This window comes from Lethenteron reissneri, chromosome 32, assembly GCF_015708825.2.
Source record: "Lethenteron reissneri isolate LAM-NWPU_2019-01 chromosome 32, ASM1570882v1, whole genome shotgun sequence".
Classification (NCBI taxonomy): Eukaryota; Metazoa; Chordata; class Hyperoartia; order Petromyzontiformes; family Petromyzontidae; genus Lethenteron; species Lethenteron reissneri.
Genome location: NC_083810.1, coordinates 15022097 through 15045117, shown reverse-complemented (window position 1 = coordinate 15045117; position 23021 = coordinate 15022097). Strand labels below are relative to the sequence as shown.

General features: G+C 44.0%; 1 protein-coding gene across 2 annotated transcripts in view; it reads right to left on the bottom strand.

Annotated features, from left to right (window-relative positions):
- The window catches only part of UBL3 (ubiquitin like 3), a 126467-nt gene that overhangs the window by 17017 nt on the left and 86429 nt on the right, over nt 1-23021 (bottom strand). The window lies entirely within an intron of this gene.

Genomic DNA, 23021 nt, shown 5'->3' with positions numbered 1-23021 from the left:
CGTGCCGCCCACTCTGTCCGATTTATAACCGAGCAGAGGAGAATGTGCGGTGAATGGAGAGCTGGGATGCGAGGAGGCATCACGGATACAGAACCTTGAGAATATTTCCAAGATGTTGGACCACTAGTGCCTATAATGTTGGACAACCAGAAGTGCTTTGTGTTTAGTTTGTTGTCCTTCCCCCGTACCTCCGATAACCATGGTTGGATATGTATGGTGCGAAAGAAGTTCAACATACATACCTACATACACAAGGTACGCTCAGTGTAAAGTCAGCACGAAAAATAACAGGCAGCCTAACTAGCGTCCCTCGCAACACTGGGTCCCCTCCTCATGAATCAGCTTGGCACACAGCTCCTGGATAAGGTGCTCGGGAATGCCGCTACCTTTGGAGCCATACATCTCGGGTGTTCTATTTCTTTACGTGATGACTCTGTAGACCCAGCTGACCTCACGGTCCCATGGCATCTGACTTGTCAGCTGCCAGTAGCTGGGTGGGAATTCTCTCCCAGCCTGCAAGTTTTTCAGTGCTTTAGAAACACCACTTCAAAATGTGTCACTGCACACGGAGTTATAAGCTCTGAATGCTGCTGCTGCTGAAGACACTGGGAGCAAACAAAAATAGACGATTTTCGAAGATCCCTCAGCTACCGGGCTGCTGCTGCCACACACGGGCTGTGAAAATGTCAGCTTATTCTTTGCATCGTGTCGATTTTGTCACGCATCATTAAAGCTGGTGGTGATGATGAAATGCCGCTGCTGAGTATATCCAGTTACTCGTACGCCCCCAATCACAACCAGGATTGGGCTTAGCTTGCTGTTTATCGGCTTCAGGCTCACACTGCTTGTGAAGCAAATAACTCGGTTCACTGTATAATAGGGATCATATTTTTAACAGTTTAGCTTGAGACGTAAGACAATGTGAACCTCTATGAGAGCCTTGGACAATCAGCGAAGTCAATCATTATCATCTTTGCTGGGCCCAAATTTGAAAATAAATTAAAATTCTTCTTTCTAGTTACAGGCATAAGAGCCTCAAACAGTGATGTTACTTTTTAAAACCAAATTTCAGCTTTCTTATCCTTCTGAAATATAGGAATTAATATCAGTCTTTCAGTAGCAATCGTCCATATATAATAGATCAGGATCTACATATTTTATACAAGTTCAGTGCTGGCTGCCAAATTGAGGTGTAAATCCAGGAATCCGTGAGTTGAGTGAGCACTGCGAGTAATAACACATGCGAAATGCACTGAGAATATTATGACATAGTATATCATGTATTTTAAATGCACTAGAATTTCGTTAAGTAGGGTGTAATGTTTATTACATGAACTGGAATACGCTGTGCAGTATGTAACGTACATTGGGGTGGAGTGAATAGAACACGGCACTGAACTCGGTCACCTGTCTTCGATTTCCTGCCAAGCTCACATCAGTGGCAAATTACTGAACTGGTTCTCCACCCCCACCCCTTAACCCACACTGACCGTCGTGGTGAAGTATGGTCAAACAACCCTCACAACTGAAACGGGGTGGAGAGGCCTCATCCAGCAGTGTATTGACAAAAGGGCCCAAACATGATATTGCTTTATAATGCATCGTGAAATGCACTAGAATACTGTTTGAAGTGAATAATATATAGGAAATGGATTACAACAGATGTAATATATATTATGTGCACATTATAAATGCAAGAGGACACCGTTGGGCAGCATTATATTTTCTGTGCCGCATTTCTCGAGCCACCGTAAACACAGCTCGAGGCTCTGCAGTATGGACACAGCCTCGGCGAGTGATAACGAGGTCCGTATCTGGGCAGAATTGCTCGCAGGCAATACTGGTCCCAGGGATTATTATGGCCATTAAGAGCTTCAATTCGTCCAAGTATTGATCATCTGACCTGTACAGCAGTGCTCGGGAGAAGCAGTGACGATCTGCAGGCCCGGGCCGGTGCAGCTGTGGTGCTGAGCGATATGCCACATTAAAGCAGCTGCTAAGGTGCTTCCATCGCACGGGGAACTAATTTCATTGAAGATATAGCCCTGCCGCTCTGAAGACTTCTTATGTGTTTATTGAATACACCACCACAACCCGCACGTCTATGTGAAATCCACACACGTACGGGCAAGTCAGCACACCTTTGAAAAGTCGGGATGTTAAACCAAGCGCAGAGAAATAAGTTTCACGTTGATACACATACACGCATGCTGTACAGAGTTACATGAAGACAAGGGAAGTCAACAACTCTTGAGCTTAAGGGAATTGTATTTTATTGTTATCATTTTTTCTTCTATCTACGTGACTTTACCGAAAGAACCATAGAATATGAATTCCTGCAGTCACGAAAGTTTTAAGTCAAAATTCTACCAAACTACCATTAATATTAAATTTAATATCAAAGTTGTACAACAATAACATGAACAACCATCGGTTCATCCAGCGAATCCCTACCAACAACTCCCATCCGTTCATATGTAGTGACATACGAGGTGTCACTAGAGAGCAGCAGCAGTGACGAATGGTCCTGGAGGAGTGGTGGGGCATATCCCTGGCCACGGTGAGAGGGAGGGCGGGTGAGGACATGGCCCTTGAGGACACGTGACCGGACGAGGTGGAAGGGACTACCCCCCAAAGGGGGTGAGAGGGACACGTGATGGGGAGCCAGAACTCTCGAGAAGATTCTGGAATGGGGCGTGGCCAGGGGAGGAGCTCGCCCACGCCGGGGGGGGATAAAAGCCGGTGCGGAGAAGCAGGCGGGGTTGTCGTGGTTGCTGTCCCACGGAATGGAATTCGCCAGCCAAGTCCTCGGTCTTCGGGCATCAGACAAGCCGCCGAGAGCCAGGCAGAGTGTTAGCTGACCCAGCCGATTATATCGTGTTCCCGTGTGTGGTTATGTAGCTATCTGTGGTGGTCACCACCCTTAGTCGTTATCCCGTTGAGTGTCGACTTACCTGTTGTGTAAGTAAATAAAACGTGTTGCCTCCAGATTCAAGTGTGCGCCTCAATAGAACCCACGACTACACAGATAACAGCCAAGGCAGCCCAAAAGAGGCTTGGCAAGTTTATCATCGACGAGTTTTTGCTTGACCCTCCCCACTGGTGTCACTCCAGTGATGAATTTAAATATAACGCAAGAGGCAATCATTCTGTTATATCAGTGAGTGCATCAAACTCATTTACAGTCAATGCAATTTATATTTCAGTTTCACTTTTTTACATTGTTTCTAATGCCCCAGCACTATACATTTGATGTCATTCTATTTTTTAAGTTCCCCATAATGACCGTTTTGTGAACGGGGTTCTTCTGCTCTAAATTAAATGTAAAACCCTCCGCTTAAGCAGCTGCCAAGTGCCTCTCATTGTTTCTGCTCCCCAAAGAGAGGGGCTCGCTTTATTAACTTGCGTGATGGAATATATTAACAGTTACCATTTCAAATTGATCAGAAGTGGAGGAGCACTGGAAGAAAGAGATTCCACTCACACAGAAGCCAGAGATCCCCCATTTAGCCTGATCGACTGCTTGGCTAAGTGATGTTAGTGAGCACCAATTAAGGAAAGTATTGCAGATGTGTAATGAGGTGGAAAGACCAACTCCACGCATGCCTGGCTACTTTTGTCTCCCCACTGAATTGTGCACTCAAGTTTAGGCCAAAATGACCTCCGAGAAGCCCGGTCGAGATTTAGAGACCATGTCTTTGGTGTTGTTGTTCCCAGCCGGGTATTGAACCCAGGCGACTGCACGAGAAGCACAGTGATGTAGGACAATGCAGCCCTGGGCACTGTGGCTTCTTGCAGGATTGCCACAGTATTATTTTCATGATAAGACATTCATTTTCACGATGTTATTGAATTTGTTATTTTATTTATATTTTGTCAGACCGATATTATTATCATGGAACTTATAATGCTGCCTATTGTGGTATCCACCATATCACGGCAATTTGGTTTATTGTCAAATTAATACTTCGGGGCCATCCATTTAGTACGTATGCAAAATCTGTCAATACCTGACCCCCCCCCCCTCCCTGTGTGCACGTGAACCTTTTACACCCCCCTCCACCTGCGTACGTTCGCCTGATGCACCCCCCCCCCCCGAATCCTATTGAACGGCCAATATTTAATTCACGCAGAAACGATCAAGGATTAAGAATATTAACGTGTTTAAGCAAACAGTCCACAGCCGGACTATCTAACTCATTTTAAGACCAATGTAGACAAATTATTATCGAGGCTTCACCCCCCGCCCCCGTTTCCGATGCGTACATTGTCAGTAGACCCCCATACGCAAGCATACACATTTGGGTTAACCACCCTCCCCCTCCATGCGTACATACTAAATGGATGGCCCCTTACTGAAAATAAAATGGTCGAAAATTTCTCGAACAGGAATCTCATATATTCAGTGAGGTTCTGCTGAATACACAAATAATTGTTATATATGCCACAAATAATAATGGCACTTTAATAAAAACAGCGAAAGGGTATGCAGTGGCATGGCCAGCTTCTAGAAATGCCGTTCGAGTCCACTCAAGAGACGCTTACCCTGCGCAGCATCTGGCCACGCAGCAGCCATTTCAAATCATGCGACACCCAAGAATCGCAAAGCGCTGCCCAATTGATGCTGGGTGAGGTCACGCGAGAGCAGAGCGATACACAGCGCAACACACGCATTACGCGCCGGCTCGCTAGAGTGTCGCGGGCATCGCTCAATCAAATGGCTCGGAACACGAGTTGAATAAAGTGGCCTGCATCGCTGAGCACCTCGACGTTAAAGGTCGCTCGTTTGTTGGCCGTATCTCTCACGCAGAATCTCTCCCCCCCCCCACCCCCCCTTTCATTTCCCGTATTTTTTTGTTCCTCCTTCCCCTCCCATCCTACTCCTGCGTGCCCTCTCTCAGCCTGGTCTGCACAGTGTCACGCAGGAGGCTGCGCTCCGGCATGACGCTGTGACTGCAAATGAGGCAATTTCCACGGAGGCCCTCGGTTCTCAGAGATGAGCGCTCCCCGCCATCGAGGAAATACGGCCGCAGTGTGCCACGCTGTGCCACGCTGTTCGAAGACTGGTGTGGGGTGGGCGATGGGATGCCTCCATGTATAAGACAGTACACATGTGATAGGCAACTGCCCCTATGGTCTGTGTTTCTGTGAGCATGTGGAGATTATCAGGGAATGGCAGGGAAGTGGTAAGCACATCACACTGGTTGGCTATGTTCAACCGCAGTGGCGAGCTGAATTTGTCCTGTGTCTCCTGAGTATGTAGAATGTACACATTTCAGAACTGGGAAGACAAAGGTGGCCACCTCAACCCATTCAATGCCATGCCAGCCTTAATGCGTGCTCAAAACCAGGCCTTCGCCCTTCAGTCTATCTGCAAGGCGAAAGAGGGAATATTTTTATTTGCATAATTAAATTGCGTGGAAATGAAACCATTGTGGAATATCTCTGCCATTAAGGTCACAGCTTGCCAGTTGGAATGGCAATTCGGGAAAAGACCACCTTCACTTCTGCCACTGATTATTCTGAACGGACTTGTACCCGAGGCAATGCATTCATTTACTTTGTAGCCCAGACAAGCCTCACTGAGTGTCAAGACTCCTGTAATGAGATATTTGGCCAATTCATTTTGTGTAAAAGTAACCGGAGTACCCAGAAGTCCGACAAATGCGAGAAGTCGGCACCGAAAGAGTGCGGTGCTGGCGCAAACCTGTTGTACCGCCCTTTGTATGCAAGAGTTAGTGGATCGTAGAGATTTGTGAAAAGCTCATATCTAATGGGCTGCGAGGCTGCCATGGAAATGACAGTACAGCAAGTGAGTTTGTGAATCCATCAATTCTCTTCCACATGCAAATCTCTCCTTATAAAATATAAACATCCAAACCGCAGCACCTTCTTGAATAAGTTGAGATTCAATTAAGCTTTCCTGGCTAGACTATTTGCTATGCTGTCCCACAGAGGCACACCGTCGCTCCCCACGTCGATGCCTCTTGCACAAGTAGACTTCCTCTGTATGGGCTACTAACTCAACCATATTCAATTTAAGACATTCGTCGTCATACCCAGGATAAATTTCCCAACATATAACTACGTATCATTTCATTAACTCTACACCCATGTCATTGGCTCAGGGGGGCGAAGTGGCACAGTGAGTGGATAAGGCACTTCGCTATGCCACCGGCTACCCAAGTTTCATTCCTGGCCGACATCGGCAGCAACTGCCATCGGAACGGCTCCAGGGCCTCCCCGTTCACCGACCTGGCCAACGTGAAGTATGGTGAAACCAAGCCCCTGTGACCGGCATGGCGTGGACAGGTCTGCATGCAGCAGTGGACCGACAGGGTCTGTAGATTGAGATTGTTTTTAACAACATCTCATGATTGTTCCTTCCTTTTTAATGGAACCCTCCCAAAGTAATCTCCTTAAAATGGCGAGCGTATTTCACCAATCTGTCAGCATGACGTACTATACTTATAGACTGGCTGTGAGCTTGAAAATAGAATGGTTGTACTTAAAAAATAACAGAAAGATTTGTTATTACGTAATTATATTATTTATTTAATAGAAAAAAGTGTAAATCGTTGTCTAGGTCATGAGCGGATTAATTTCCCTCCAGGGGGTATTTATTTTTGTATCCATCCTATTGATTCCCTTAATCTTTTTAAAACTGGAACAACACTTCTTGCCTTAAAAACAACTAATTCGGAAACCAGCAACTGGAAAGCAGTCATGCAGTCAATCGCCTTGGCTTGGTTGAGACCACAGCTCCTCTCTTGCAGTAACAATCCTCAGGATAAATGCAAAAGATACAGAAAGTAACGTGATGATGCCATGTTTGATTTTTCCCCGTAATAAGCACTTAGTAAATTATTGTGACTGCTCATATGCGCGTGCACACAAAGGAATGTGTTTTTGTCAAAAACGTCACCACGCATTGCAAGCGTCAAGATAATTGTCAATTCACATATTTCTCATCTACATAAACTTCTTTGGAGATAAAAAAAAATCTACCCCTATTTTGAAGATGCATATACAACATGACAGTACAATTAAAATGTGTTTACACGCTATATTTAAATATAATTATCACCTCATTTATATAAAAAAAAATCAATGCCTTTACGCTTTTAAAGCTGTTAGCACTGCTCCTCAGGGTGTGTGCAAAGTACAATATGAATACATCCAAAGAGAATAAATTCATTTTTGGGGGTGGGGGGGGGGGGGGAGAAAATAAATCACTGACACTCAATTTAACATTCATCTCCAGAGCTATGAATAACCGTGTCAATGTATGTAAATTAAATTGTTACATCGTCTAATATAAATTACGTCGCATCATCATTCATATTTCTCCTTCTTCGATCGTGACCGAGCTACACCGAAGTCATGGGGCATGCGCAATATCAACCGTTTGCATATATTTTATGTTTAAAACCTGTCTGCTATTCAGTTAACTGGAATATTATCTATATTTATTACAAACTGCGGGACATCAGCGGCACGGCTCAGCTTCTGCAGTGGAAAAATTACTCGGCGCCTCCTGAGCAGGGCCAGGCTGGCTCGACACAGCCCCTCGCGTCTCTGTGCGGTGGAGTCGAGGTCTCAGGTGTCCGACGGAGTGACAATGACGCAAAACCACAAACGCGGCATTATCCACCACTGGCTCAGGGCTGTAAAGAGAGATGTGAAGAGAGATGTCCATCAAGACGCTTTGGGTCCAATTCACACATTGGGGAATGATAATTTTTGCGTGGTTTTTCACACAAATTTTCACAATGTCTCTTTCACCAACCGTGAGGAAAAATTGCTGAGGTGATGCGTTTCCGCAGTTGTGTCAAGATGTCAATGTGGCCCCCTGACTATTCTCCACGGTTCCGCTTTTAACATGATAAATGACATCGAGTCTCATAGTAATAATTTGTTAAAGCTAACCTTTGCAGTTGCTCAGTTACCAAGTTATACATATGTTTAATTTAAATCAGTTTGTGTATCTGTTTGACTTTTTGATGAGGTTGTTTTACGATGCTCAGTGAGTTTAGTAAATGGAAAGTGTTTTTACATTAAATTAAAGCTGTTCATGAGTCACCTTCAAAAATTCCGGTGTTTTGAAGGCATTACACGAGAAAGTGAAATCTCCAGCTACAAGTCACACGTAGTACGTGACGTACTACGTGTGACTTTACCGAAAGAACCAAAGAATATGAATTCCTGCAGTCACGAAAGTTTAAAGTAAAAGGTCACTCATTCTTTGTGCCCTCTTCTCAGTACTGAAGAAGGGCCATTAGCCTCCTAAATCTTTGTTCTGTTATCGGACATTATAACAAAGGTGAGTGAGTCTGATGTTCAACGTTTGAAGTTGCTTTTCATGCACATATCATGATCAGCAATGGTCAATCCACTGTTTGACGAAGGCCTCTAGTATGGTTGCACCATGCAACAATCCGTCCAGCACCTGCACAGGAGCCGATTTCATCGCCCCACCTCCGCAGTTGCGACGCTTTCCAGTCATGCTGCCACTCCATCGGGAATCTCGACCATCGGCCATCGCAACGTGACCTTTGCACCCCCGGGTTGTTTTCCTTTACGATCAATATCGGGGTGCAGTGGTGGCGAAATTTTAACTACCTCGCCTGGTATACAGGACGTTGTGGGTGACTTGTAGTTGGTAAAATAAAATAGAGTTTAAGAGTTTGAGTTTTTATTAGTATAAAAATTACGTCTCTAACTTGCGTTCTCTAATCCTTGTGCTTTCTAACCCAATGTATTGTCAAGCGAGGGCCTCTCTCTACTCTTCGTTGTGCACTTCTCAGGTGACTTGTGAAACGCGGAGCTCCAGTCGAATTCCAACAATCCACGGAGATATTAGGGGGTGGGGGGTGGCACCTCCCTGCAGCCCATGTCATTCTCCGCGGATTATTGGAGCATAGATTTTTTAAATTCTTTTTACTGTAATTATCGGCATTTCTGAGCACCATTTCATTCTCGTTGACAAAAAAATACAGAATATAGACATGTCTTGCAAATGCATAGTGGATAACATACTGCAGAGCTGATTTCTACGGATTACTTGTTATGTGGGTGAATGAAAAATGAATTAAGTTTGAAAAAGTTGGTAATCTGGCATCAGAACATCAGAGTGTGCATGAGTTTTTGCATTTGTGTATTCCACACAGGCTCCATACAAAGTAATCGATGCAAAGTAATGCACACGTACAACTTTAGCCGTGAGCAATTGATACACACGTGCAAACATACTAAACGTAACATTTTACTCATCCCAAACACACAGCCATGCACAAAAACACCTGCATGTCCAGGCACAGACTGGAACACAGGCCATTGAACCCCGCTGTGCTGCATTACATTTGCTCAAGGTATCGTGTTATATTTGTGAGTTATGAGGTGAATGCATTTAATTCCACCAAGCAAACTGACCTGTTGTCTGCAGTTGACATTAATACCCATTCATCTTCTGATGGTACAAAAAACTCACACGCGTTCGCTACAGTGCATTAGAGACCTGCTGGGTTGAGTGTTATCCCAGTGAAAATGTTGTGGAAGGAGAAGATTTGGTTGGGTTTCGCTAGAAGCCTCCCACAAGCAGTGACTTTCACGGAAATCGACCACAGGGGACACATGCAACATGCTACTTGATAAAAAGAATAGGATTGCATTATTTTAATAATATCAATAGCAATACGGGACATTATTTACCGATTCAAGTTTGAGTCTCTCGACTCATTCTCAGGTAGGTCCACATGCGATAGCCACCGCAAGACGATGCCAACGGTACGGAATATCGACATCCAATGCGGTGGGTGGCAACACCGCAGAGTCTTGAGGGTTTTATCATTCATCAAAGACAGGTGCATTGAACGGCAACAAATTTGGCTCAGCCACATGTGGCTCTAATTCCGATACCTCAACAACAGCTCCGTTGCAGGGAACTCGCAGGTTTTATGTGGGGCCATGCGCTGCACTGCTGCAATTCTTCTTGTTGAGAGGTCCTGGCCAGAACAGCCCCCTTCCCTGCCATGCCCCAGCACTTGCACTTTCCTTATGGCTTAAGAGGCTCAGTACAAGCCAACACTTAAACTGGCCCCATCGAAAGATAGGGGTTCCATGTGCTAACAAACTAATTAAAATTGCTCAAGCTGTTAAATGAAAAATACTGGAAAAAAAAAAAACGTATAACCCAACCCTCCAACCCGTGACCTCCATCCCTTCTTCTCATACTGCCTGAGCAGCTTCATAGAGAAAAACTCAGCAAATTCGTCAATATCACAGGGACCTAAAGAGTAAATATTAATAACAGTTGATGTTTCAGGCAATGGCCCTTCTGCCAACGCAGTATTACCAATTACAACAATATGTTTAACACGTAGGCTTTTGCGACCAATATCATCCATAATACAGTGACCAATATCATACATAATACAGCGACCAATATCATACATAATACAGACATATGCTTCATATAGAGAAGAATATAGCAATGTAATTTGGCCTAACATGAGAAATGTTCCAACATAGATATAAATCTCCAGGCAAATTAGTCCTCCAAAATGTCAATTACTGTAGACGAAGTTAGGGGGCATCATTTCTCTACCACCCAAAACGCCTTTCTTACAAGTCGGCCCAAGAATTTCGCTTAGTGACGCTGCGCAGACAGACATGGGCTGCTTGGTGCATTTGGTGATCATGCAGAGCAATGCTCGAGGATGCTAGTGAAGCACTCAACCCAAATTCAAACTGACGTGCAAGATGATCAATGAATTCAGGCCATCGATGTGTGTCATGGTAAAATTTGAGACAGATGCCATCCAGGAATCCACTCTACGCCTGTCCTTGAGTAAGAGGTACATAGATGACACATTCGTCATCTGGCCACATGGCCTACCAGCTCTGAACCAATTCCATACTCCCAGCCATCACATTCACCATGGAGGTGGAAAAGGATGGCAAGTTACCATTCTTGGATGTTTTAATCTAAAATAGACCAGATGGCTCAATGGGACACTGTCTACAGGAAAGCCACCCATACCCGACTCCCACCAGCATCCATCTCAGAAGAATTTCCTCCTCAAAACTCTACACCATAGAGCTCGATGTATTTCCAACCATCATCACCTAGCCAGTGAACTGGAACACGTACACCAAGCTCTCAAGATGAATGGATATTCAGACTACACAATCCGTAAAGCTATCACCCCAACCGTTGCGAAGAACTGAGGACCCAATCAAAACCATCACCTTGCCATAACATAGCAGGGGTCACCAAAAATCTTTCCAAAATCATGAGCCAACACAAGATACAGGTTCGATTTAACACAGGACATAAAATTAGTGATCTGATCCCATCTGTGAAGGATGTGATCCCTGACATGCAATACCCCGGCGTCTACAAACTAAGCTGTGTCTGCGGCAGTAGTTACATTGGGGAAACTAAGCGACATGTCTCGGACCGTGCTCGTGAACATAAGGCAGATCTGAAACACGGTAGGACCAATACCTCGGCCGTGGCTGATCATTGTTTTAATGCGGTGGGCTCACACGATATTGATTTCTCTAAGACGAAGGTACTTTGCAAACCCACTGGCTATCAACAAAGATTCGTTCATGAAGCCATCCATATTCATAGACACAGGCACAATTTAAATCGAGAAGATGGGTACAAACTTAGCAATCATTGGAAGGACGCTAATTAACCAGTTTAAATCATAACTAGCTGTGATGTTCCCATCCTACCACCTTCCGATGTTAGTTGTTTTCAGCTCTCTGCTTTTACATTAACAGGTTACATTTCTCACACCAACACAGCCGCTTCGCGCGCCGACGCGGCAGTGGCTCTGCGATCTTACATTAACATGCTAATCTCTCACATTAACATCACTAGCGCCGCCCACTTCGTTTATGACCCTTGGGCTACACCCATTCTAAACCTTTAAAACAATCTGCCTCAGCAGCTTTCCTCTTTTCTCCTCCTGATGACGATCGTTTGTGTTGTGATCGAAACGTCGTAGTTTTTTATTTTTTATTCTTTTCTTTCAACCTATCTACGTGACTTTACCGAAAGACCCAAATAATATATATTTCTAGTCAATTATTCAAAAAAATCTGAAATGTGTTGCAGTACAATGTTGCATATCCGCTGTGACCAATTTACCACCCAAACCCAGTGGAGTATTTGTACATGGTGGTGAAACGGTCATTTTCTATCAGTGTTCACATATCTAACCTTTTCACGTATCCGCCTGTACCCCAAGTCTCCATCGAGTAGGATAAGTGATAATGTGCTGAATGATGCTTTAAAGTGGGTTTGGCAGGGGAACGGTGATTTGGATGCAGGGTTTGTGGATCACACAGAGATGGAGGCATCATGTGAGCGTGACCCCAACTGCAGGCCTATGAGGTATCTTTAAGAGGAGGTGCAGCAAGTAGGTCACTGATATATGCGAGGATTATTATTCCTATATCATGAGTGTCGTTCTTCCAGATACTCCAGGTTCCTGCCATGTGTGCATATGTTAAGACGAAGAGGGCAAACATGCAAAGGGAGGAGCATGCTTAAAAACAAGGAGGCTTTCCCTGGCACATTAAGACTTACAATTTTGGACAAATTATTGGTAAACATAGACAAATCAATCTTTGTACCTCTGCTAGAAACCCAGCCAGACACACCAGTCCTGCATCACATTTGTTCATATTGACAATAGGCACCATTAAGGCGTGTAGTTTACACAACTGCCCGACGTATTTAATTGGATTCCCTTAAATGCAGGGTAGCTCCATTAAATTGCATTCAAACTGTTTACAAGGGTGCCATTTAAGCCATTGATTACTCTCCCACAGTAAATACAATTGAGATAGGCTCAAAACTGCAGTGTTCAGGGGATAATTGGTTCATCAGACATACAGGTGTCTTTTTTCAAATATACATAAACAATGTAACATTAATATTCTGACCAACATCAACCATTTGTTACAATTCACCGATTTGAATTGTCAATTAAAAGTTCCATCGATAAACACTGTGGTCACAAATATTGTTTGGTTTGGCCATGGAACAAAGATGGTCACTGCATAGCGCGCTTTCAGATGTGCCACTGTGGCTGTCTGGAACGCTCTTCCTTCCGATATTAGGAAGCCACTGGAGCTATGGATTTTAAATAATCTAGATTGAAAACTACATTTCTTTAGAACTGCTTTTTGTGTTTAGTTTGTTGTCCTTCCCCCACACCTCCGATTAGTGTGGTTGGCTACATACGATGGGAAATAAGTTTAACATATATATCTTTGATGCCTCAGTTACATGGAAGGGTATTTATTGTGCGCTTTGAGCTCGGGTTGTAATATCTGCCATGTTGAAGCAATTTAATTGCACATATTTAACACAGGCGACAATTGCCAAAAAAACATTTAAATAATGTGGAAACTAATTACAGACAACTTTAGCAGGCTTTTCAAAATACGTTTAAATGCAATTTATCGAAAAGAAGGGATATTATTTAATCTACACCAAACTTATTTTCCGAATAAATTTTCTGCCGTGAAATGTCTCCGTTCATATTTCCCGCGGCACGATATTTATGCCCTCAATGGGCTCTCTCATGGGCTTAATTAAAGGGCCATTGATTTATTCTTGAAAATATTTTAAATAATTGGTATTACAGCCATTATTTGTCATTAGAACACTGATATTATTATGATTTAAAATGTAAAAGCGTGCCCTTTTTAGGCGACACGTGGGGTTGTTCCATGTTCACTAACCACAGCTGACCATGGGGAATTAGGAAATATTGTCAGCATTAGATGTCCACATCTAATCAACTAAACTCATAGGAATCAACTCCGCAACACCACGACAATTGAAGAAACGCAACGAGAGTGATGTCTGTATATGCCAGGTAAAGTGCATTCCAAAGTGCACATTGTTTTCTAAGAGGCACGGAGAGCAAATGGGATTGTAATTAGCATATGAAGAGCAATCCCAGTCATTTGTGTTTAGCCATCAGTCCAATGCCTGGATGTGGAAAATCATAGGCAGTGGTTTAAGAATAAGAAACATCATTAAATGGCTTAAACGGAACACTACTTTTGTTATCATTTGAAAAGAAATGTGATCCCAACAAGGAAGATAATGTAAAGCGGCTATTACTTGACAGCCCCGTAGCGTTGCGTAGGGCCGAAGGGAGCCGAGCCCCCCACCCCACCGTCCCAGCTGAAGGCTCAGCCCCCCGTCTAAGCTATTACAGTCAAGTCGCAATATGTTGATATTCTTTGGGTCTTTCGTTAAAGTCACGTAGATAGGGTGAAAGAAAATAACCAAAGACTACGACGTTTCGATCACAACACAAGCGATCGCCGTGTGTTGCGATCGAAACGTCGTAGTGTTTTGTTATTTTTTTCAACCTATCTACGTGACTTTACCGAAAGACCCAAATAATATGAATTCCTGCAGTCACGAAAGCTTTAAATCAAGTCACAATGATATTGGCCTCGGGATATCGTACGTGCAACGTCTGCAGATGCTTCTAAAGCTTCGAGAAGTTCTCTCTCTATCCATTTCATCTCTTTATCTCATCACTTTCTTTCTCTCACTCTCGATGCAGTCGTGTAGAGTTCCAGATGCGATTCGTGGATAGCCAAAATCTGGGATAGCGAGTTTGTGACTCACGAGGGAATACTGCAAAACGTCGTGCACACAGTTGGCAACATCCAGAACGGAATGCATGGCAGGCAAAAGCAGAGGACATCGTCACTCATTCTGATGAGCATTTCACATTTGTTTCAAATTTGCTTCGTATTGACGGTTCTGTCCCCTCACTGCCCCTCTCACCCCTTTATACAATACAGGGTTGCAGACAGGCCATTGAAGGGTATCATGAAAATGTCCGCTATCTCATTCCTGGGCTATTGCCGCCTGGGTCTGCTATCTTAGCCAGCTCCGGAATGGACGGAACTCGCTTTTCTGTCCCTAGGGACACCACGTGGAGCCGTTTTTATGAAGCTAGAATTGTTTAAAAGTGAAAGAAACAAAAATGATGCCGACTATTCCATTGGATTATTGGTTCAATGACAATGAACTATGATTAAAGCGCTGTTGTGCTGTCAAAGTCTGCAAAGGAAGTTGGGTTGTTAAATTTTACATTGTGCCCCCCTCCCCAGGCTGCATTGAACGGTCCCTTAACGCTATTCCTCATATTCTGTTTTCGTCGACCACATTAAGATCCCCAGTGAACATTCTGAGCTCAAAGAATGAATTGCAACCAGGTGGTGGTCTCCTAACTGTGTCCGGTATAAAATGACTTATCACTGCTCCTGTTGTCCCATCTGTGCCATTTCATGATATCAGTTACGTCGAATAGACCTCAACAGACAGACTGCAACAAAGGCCCTTAGAATGACCGAGTTCACGTGGTTTTTTTACGTGCCATTCATGTGACAAGTTGGCATGGCCATACGATTAATTCTCAAGACTCATCAAATCCTCCTCTGTAAGGTATAAAGAAACATGACCTGAAAAGCTGTTACTCTGGACGGTTCTGTGTGTAGGTGTTTCCTCCAACCTATCATACCGATCATGTAACAGCTGCTCCAAACGAGATGTGGATTGTTGGAGAATTCACATTGTCATCAGCCACATTTAATCGGACTGCTGGATGAAGACCTCCCAAAGTTGTGGTTACCTTTCATGGTTTCTAACAATCCACCTAGCATCTGCACGCACACAAGCACATTTCATAGCTCCATCTCCTCAATAGAGACCCCTCTCTATCACGTTCTAGACTAAACCCCTTTCACCTCCGCAAGTATGATTTGACACACGTCAATCCATTCTCGTGACACGGCCACACAATTTGTCTGGGCCGTTTTGATGAATGCTTCTACCGTAAGATGGCATACACGGTTCAGAAGAAACCCTATCTTACTAACCAAATTTTCCTGCGCTAATCACTTACTGTGTTAACGCTCATATCCATCACACGCATCGCTTCTCCAAATAACCAGAGATCCCTCCAGCTCTCGCAGCCATACATGAAGATGGGTCACTGTGGTTTCATATCTATCACAGGCAAAGATTTAGTATCAACCAATCTCCATGAATATACATGAACAAAATAGCAGAATTACATTAATTATTCTAATATAAACAATATCTCTACAACTATGACAATTAACAGTGTTGAAGCATTAGCAATATCAGTGGTCAGACTGCACATTGTAGCAATGTTGAAGTTGCTGTGTTGTTAGCACAAACAAAACAATATTGAACCAAGTAGGTTTGCATTTCTTCTTACTGTCAGTTCCTGCCGATGGCAAAGCACACTGAAACCATTTTTTTTATTTTGTGATTAATGTGTAAACAGAAAGCCAGCACAATTCTTCTCAATAAAAAACAACCGCATAAAAAACACCACGACATTCATTGCCCTCAAGAATATCACTTGTAATTTGTAAAAGCGCTCATAAATTGGATGAACAATTAAAAAAACCCAATGCAGGACCCTGACGAAAAAATAGCCCTTGGACTGTGTGGTTTTCCAAGATAACCAAGTAATAAGAAGAAATATTTTATTTGTAAAATGGCTCATGTCGGTTTGCTTAAATTCAACCCATTGGTGAAGTGAAATGGTCTCTCCCAGAGCATTGAGCGGGAGTCCGTGTAACACTGGGAATTACAATGTGAAAATGAGAACGGATTGAAGAGCAGTGAGGCATTGTTATCCGTGGCGGTGAGGGTGCTTAGCGGTGTGCAAGCCGATGGCTCACCGAGTGTACGCAGCTGCGAGTCACAGCTATATCACACGGGCAGTTGAAAACGTCTTCGCAATATTTTCAATTCCTCGTGTGATACGGTTGTTTTTGTTCTCATGCGTTTTTGGTTTATTTTGCTATTTTGGTGGCCAAGGTCACCCTTGCAAATGAGACTCATCCTACTCTGTTTTTGAGTTCTTGCCTGGTTCAACAAAATAAACTTGAAAGATGAATTTGCATTTTTTGCAGGATGCACATTTTCGTTTTTCGCAGGTTGACAGTCTTTTAATGATTTGGCAGTGACATGGCTAATGGTAGCGTAATTGCCACTTATTCCAAAGGTTCATGGTTAGAATCTGGAAAGCCGCCCTTGTTTATTACTGCAGCTGTAATAACCATGGGAATATGCGCGGTCTGCCTCACAGATGTTAAATATCCCCTGGCATCATTTGAAATGAGTATCCCATTTTGTGCCAGGATCATCGTGCAATTTTCCAAATAAAAAAAGTACCTGCAAATTACTCAATTGGGCCTATAACAAGTAAACCCGTAAAAACAAAGTTTTTCACTATAAATCCTTTATAAGCGTGGCGGCTAGAGTCCTCTCGTCCTCTGGCTTGAGATGGCTGCCACCTATGGGTCAGATGATTGTCTGCCACCATTAAGCAATTGGTAATTAAATATTTAATTTGTTTTCCCTAAACAGTGTAAAATTTTTGATTTTTTTTTACGAACTTAATTGTCACACACAACGAGTTTGTGTGGAAAATGTCAGCTCGATTGGATCACGGGAAGTGGGTTAAAAAACGAGCGAAAGATTTGCACGGTCCTAAGCAAGCAAGCGAACTTAATATAAAGGATTTAAAAATATATTCGCCTGTGGAGGACGCGGGGATCGATCCCGCGACCTTTGGCATGGGAAGCGAGGGCGCTACCAACTGCGCTACTCCGCCACGGCCTGTGGAGGGGTTACGCTCTGGGCTCTTTCACTGTGACGTTCAGCCAAAGCCATGAATGAGTTCTATTTGAATATATGTAAAATAAAAATGTTTGCCTAAAAAGTGTAAAATGTGCCGAGTCACATTGTTCCGCCGCAGAGGGACAGCTGACGCTGGGGGTGTCGTTTGAATGTTTGAGATGTGGTGTGGGTGGCTTATCACGTGTAAAGTTGTCACGACGACGGTGCACACACGGCCGACTTCACCTTAAATTACACCGCAGGATCGTAAACGTCCACCGTAGTGCAGTATATCGTGTCAGGTTAACACACCTGACAGTGCTAACCAAGGCGGCCGTTGGGCTCAAGCCACGAGCCTCTGCAACAAGCAGCAATCGCGTTGCCGCTCGGCCGCGTGATTGCCGCGTGATTGCCACGTGATTGCCACGTGCCACCCCTTGGTCAGGGCTCTGCAGGAGGAGCCTGGATTCAAGCGGTCATAGAAACACAGAATGGGGTTCCTATTTGACCTCTTTCTCAAATCTTTAAATTGTTTATATTCCACTGCTGTTATGTTATGTTCCTGTATGTCTTTTGTTGAAATTATTTTAAAAACTCTGTATTTGGATCATCTAGCAGATCAGTCAAATCCCAGCGAATTTCCCATGAGGCGAAGATTTTCAGCGAGCAATTTTTTTTTTCAATAGGAAAAAAAACACAGCAGCTGCTCAAACCTGCACACAACGTCGTGGCTGCAAATTAACCGCTGTGCGTCATTCCGTAACAAGACCTTGATTAAAAAGGTCAGCCTGGCTTTAACCACGGCCACCATAGAGTTCGAGCACGTCTCACTGGAGTCGCTGTGTTATGTTTACAGGGAGACATCGGATTCAGTGGTGATCCCTCAACCGCTTAGCCAAGTAGGCAAAACCAATCCCATCTTGACCTGATGGGATTTGGCTTGATGTGTGCAGCTCCTGGCTGTATGGATAAAGAATACTGGTCAGAAAAGTCACTCGTGAGAAGGCACAAGGTGCTTCTATATTTTATTTTTCGGGATAAGCCCTGACTCGAAACATTTGCCTCCTGCAGTATGGCGAGCATGGATTAATTGACGGCGACTGTAGAACTTCACCGGAATGATGCGAGCGTGTAATGGGCCCCTAAAAAACGGATCATCACTGCACTCCAATGTAAAATGAACAGTTACGAACTTTAGATCCTTGATACGGTAAACCATTTCAGTCGACACATTGTAAGCAGCTTGTGGGCCCCGATCTATGCCATGAACACAAGTCTCTTGCACACTATTTTTCGGTCGAGTATGATAGAATTGCTGCGGTTTTTTTGCCATGGAAATAGTTCAATTTGGAGAAAAGAAAAAAAAAAACAATTTCAATTAAAATGGGAAAGAGATGTAACAAATATTATTATTCTCATAATGCAACGAAGCCCCTCTTATTGGTCTCACAATTGACGGGTGCTATGGGAGAGCACAAAAAATAACTCACGATACCCGTGTAGTCATCTGACTAAAAATGCGGATATTAGGAAAATGTTTTGCAACATCTGGGTCCCTCCATGAAAATAACACAAGCAAGAGGATGCATTGGGCGAAACTGGGTGAATTAGTAATGGATAAACACAATAATAGCACCAACTGCCACCCATTCAAGGCGACTCCTCTTATCCGTGAAACAAGTGGATCATCTTCATTACCACCAATGATTAATCCACTGTAACTTCTCACAATCCTGTGATGCAACAATCCAACTAGCACCTGCACGTGAGCTGATATCATTGCTCCATCTCCCCGGTTGACGTCCTCTAGGTTGAATTCAGTCCCTGGGCGGCCACTGTATGGTCATTATTCTTGACCATCAGCCCACATCCCTTCGAGTGACGTGTCTTTCCGAAGCCCACTTACTTATCTTAACAGTTTGAAGGATGTCAATAACTAGATTCGAGGCTTTCGTGACTGCAGGAATTACTCTTTGGTTCTTTCGGTAAAGTCACGAAGAAATCAATTTAATTAAATAATAATATAATACAACGTTTTGATCAGGCTATGTGTTAACTGTGTGCTAACCGACTCACTGTGTCACATTGCATTACACTTCCTAATTTTACAAAATTTGCTTTCTACCGTGCTTGTTTATAAGTCCTTTCCACGCAACGCTCCGTGCTTGTTTGTGTAGAAGTCCAGTGTCCAGCTCGTCCGTCCTCTATGGGCAGAAATTCCACTCAACTCCCCCTCTGCCTGCCCCCCCCCTCTCTATTTAAGGCCTCGACACAGAGACGTTGTCTTTCTGTGTGCCTGTGTGTTATCTCTCTCTGTGTGTCTATGTGTGTGTCTCTGTGTGTGTCTCTCTCTATGTGTCTATGTGTGTTATCTCTCTCTGTGTGTCTCTGTGTGTGTCTCTCTCTGTGTGTCTCTGTGTGTGTCTCTCTCTGTTCGTCGCTGTGTGAGTCGCTCTGCTTGTGTGTCTGTCTGTGTGTCTCCGTGTCTGTGTTTGGTCTCTCTCTCAAATTTAGCAATCTTTGGCAGAACGTAATCAACCAGAGGGGTGTTGAATGTTGTGCTGGCCGACTCTGTGTTGTGTTGCATTATATTTCCAAGTTTATTATGTTTGTTTTCTCATTCATTTGTACCTGATGATGGTTGCTTGTGTTGCAATCGAAACGTCGTATTCTACTACTATTTTATGTTATTTCTTTCTACGTGACTTTACCGAAAGAACCAAAGAGAGATGTCAATAACTTGTGTGTGTAAATTACATCATACCTCACTTAACATTTAGAACATGCATTACAGAAAGAATCCATCTACTAATTGTATATACTTTTGGGGAACAATTAAAGCCATGGATAGAGTCATGGGTACCAGGGCCACAGGAACAAAGACGAATTTCCCTGCACTCCGCATGAACCTTGACCTCTCAGCCCAGTGTGCAGTCTGTAACTGCTTTTCAAAAAGCCACTGATACAGGTCGTGCCGTATTGGGTTGGTGGACGGCACAAACCACATTTTCTTTATCCTCCGACGACCCAGATGACCTCTTTGGCTTCGATATCCTAGAGCCAGAGACCCAATGAATGATGCATTTCCAATGCGCTATCTCCTGTTCGATGCTGTATCCATCCATTCGCTGCTTCCTCGGTCACCTTGTTAGTGCCATGCCGATGGCTTTTTTGAGACAATGTTCCTCACTTCTGCACACGTGCCCAAAATACTTCACTTGAATGTAAATTTTTCACTTGACCAATTTAGTAATTTTGCGGTGCATCATTTTGCGAATGAGCTCACGTATAGAACGTCCACCAAAAGGACCCATTTGATTGGTAACCCATTTGGTGCTAATCCATTTGTTTTGCAACCTCCTTTGTAGATCGCTCCAAAACCACATTTCACTTGTTTTCATCTTTCACATTTGCTGTCCATCTGTCTTTTCTCTAAATATCGACAAACTAAATGTGAAAGTGGAATTTTCTTTACCCTGTCCAAACTGCACCGCCGTTTCCTATCACTATATTTCCCCTCCTTTATTCTGCAGTAAGCTGCTATTCATTATTTCATGAGACAGTTTCAAATATTTACCCTGTTTCTCCTGTGTGTCTCTCGAGCATCATGGCTTCTCTGTTATCAAATGGTCTTTGCACACTTTATTTTGTCATAAATGCCATGACAATACAAACACACGATATATGTCACTATTATTAAGCAATGTTTCAATTGAGTGTAATGCTACATGGGAGGATCATTGCCAGTCGCGAGTATGGGTATCATTTGCACCGTCGCGCGACCCCGCTGATGCTACTGTGATTTACTTGGCATCAAAACGTGACGTTGGCAGGTTCGGTTAATGAACAGTTGTGGAGCGGTGGCTAAACAGCGCATAGGTCAAGGTGATGACCATGCCAGTTTAAGTAACTAAGAGGTGTGAGCCACAGTGACAGCAGGCGACTGGTTATGCAGAGCCCTGACCAGGCTAATACACTGAGATATACGAGCCAAAGCGATTGTGTGCAACAATTAATTCAAAGTGCGGGCCACATTAATAAAGACAGGCATGAGCTGCGGGGATAACAGCTGATGTTTAATTCAGCACTGGGACAAACCGGTGACAAGGGAACATGAGGCCTGTGAGTGGGGGAAGTGTGGCATTCAGAATTGCTAGGCCCAATGCTTATATTATATGATCAGTCTAACGCAAGTAGCCCTCCGCTGTGCGCTCCGGTCTGAGTGCTTGCTGTCCGTCACGTCTGTCATTTCACTCCACATGCTGGAAGCAATTCAGTTCATGAAGAAATGCTCCCACGATTGTAGCAGAAATGTCGGACATCGTGCCGACCAACACGTGGTACAACCGGAACAGCACGTCGGCAGAGCTGTATAGCCGCAAAAAACGTAGCCGTTGTAACGTAGTGTGTATAGTTAGGTAAGAGTGTTGATGGTGTTTCTTATTGATCAGCATTGACTTGAAATGTTTGACTTTGTTAAGTCCACAATTCTCATACGGGACGACTCGTGAAACCAGAGAAGATCAATGGCTTCACCGTTACCAGCTTCCACTGTGCAATAAACCCACGTTGACTGTCGTGGAGGCAGCAGGAACTTCGGGTGCGTGGAAATTAGTTTTGAATTTCCACGATTTGCAGCCAGCTGTCATCGGCATCTGATTCTCATGTGCTTTGTTATCAGGGAACACCAAAAACAAATTTAAACAGCAATGCGGATAGAGAAAAATGCGAAGGCTCGTCAGCGAGTGTAACGTCGGCAGCATCAATCGAGGTGGGGCGTGTCGATGATGCGATTCTGTGGCGGGTTTCATTTTAATGCACCCCTAGTCGCAAACACACACACACATGTACAAAGGCAAGAGATGATATGAAGGAATACAAACACAACCGCACGCTTACAGCACTGCGCGTGCAGAGGGGACGTGATACTTGACGTGACCTCAGCACTAAACGCTCAACACGTGCGCACCGAGCGACAGCCTTCCGCCTCCAACGCGGTTACAACATTTGCCTCACACCGATACCTAATTTACATTTAAATTGAGTCTTCAGCGGAATACAATAGATACCCCTAATTTGCGTAAATGACTCGATTGGCGACATTGGAAATCCCCAATTTGCATAATTGGCTTCTGTGGGAAAACAAAAGAAAGCCACTTGGAGTGCCCCCCCCCCCCTCTTCAAAAGTTCACTTCAACATACCACGTCGCCACTTCTCATCTGGCACGGCGCTCCGTCCGTTTGGGCTCAACATCGTCATCATCACCTGCAGCAGAGGGGGGGGGGGCGTGTTTCCCCTCGCACCTTT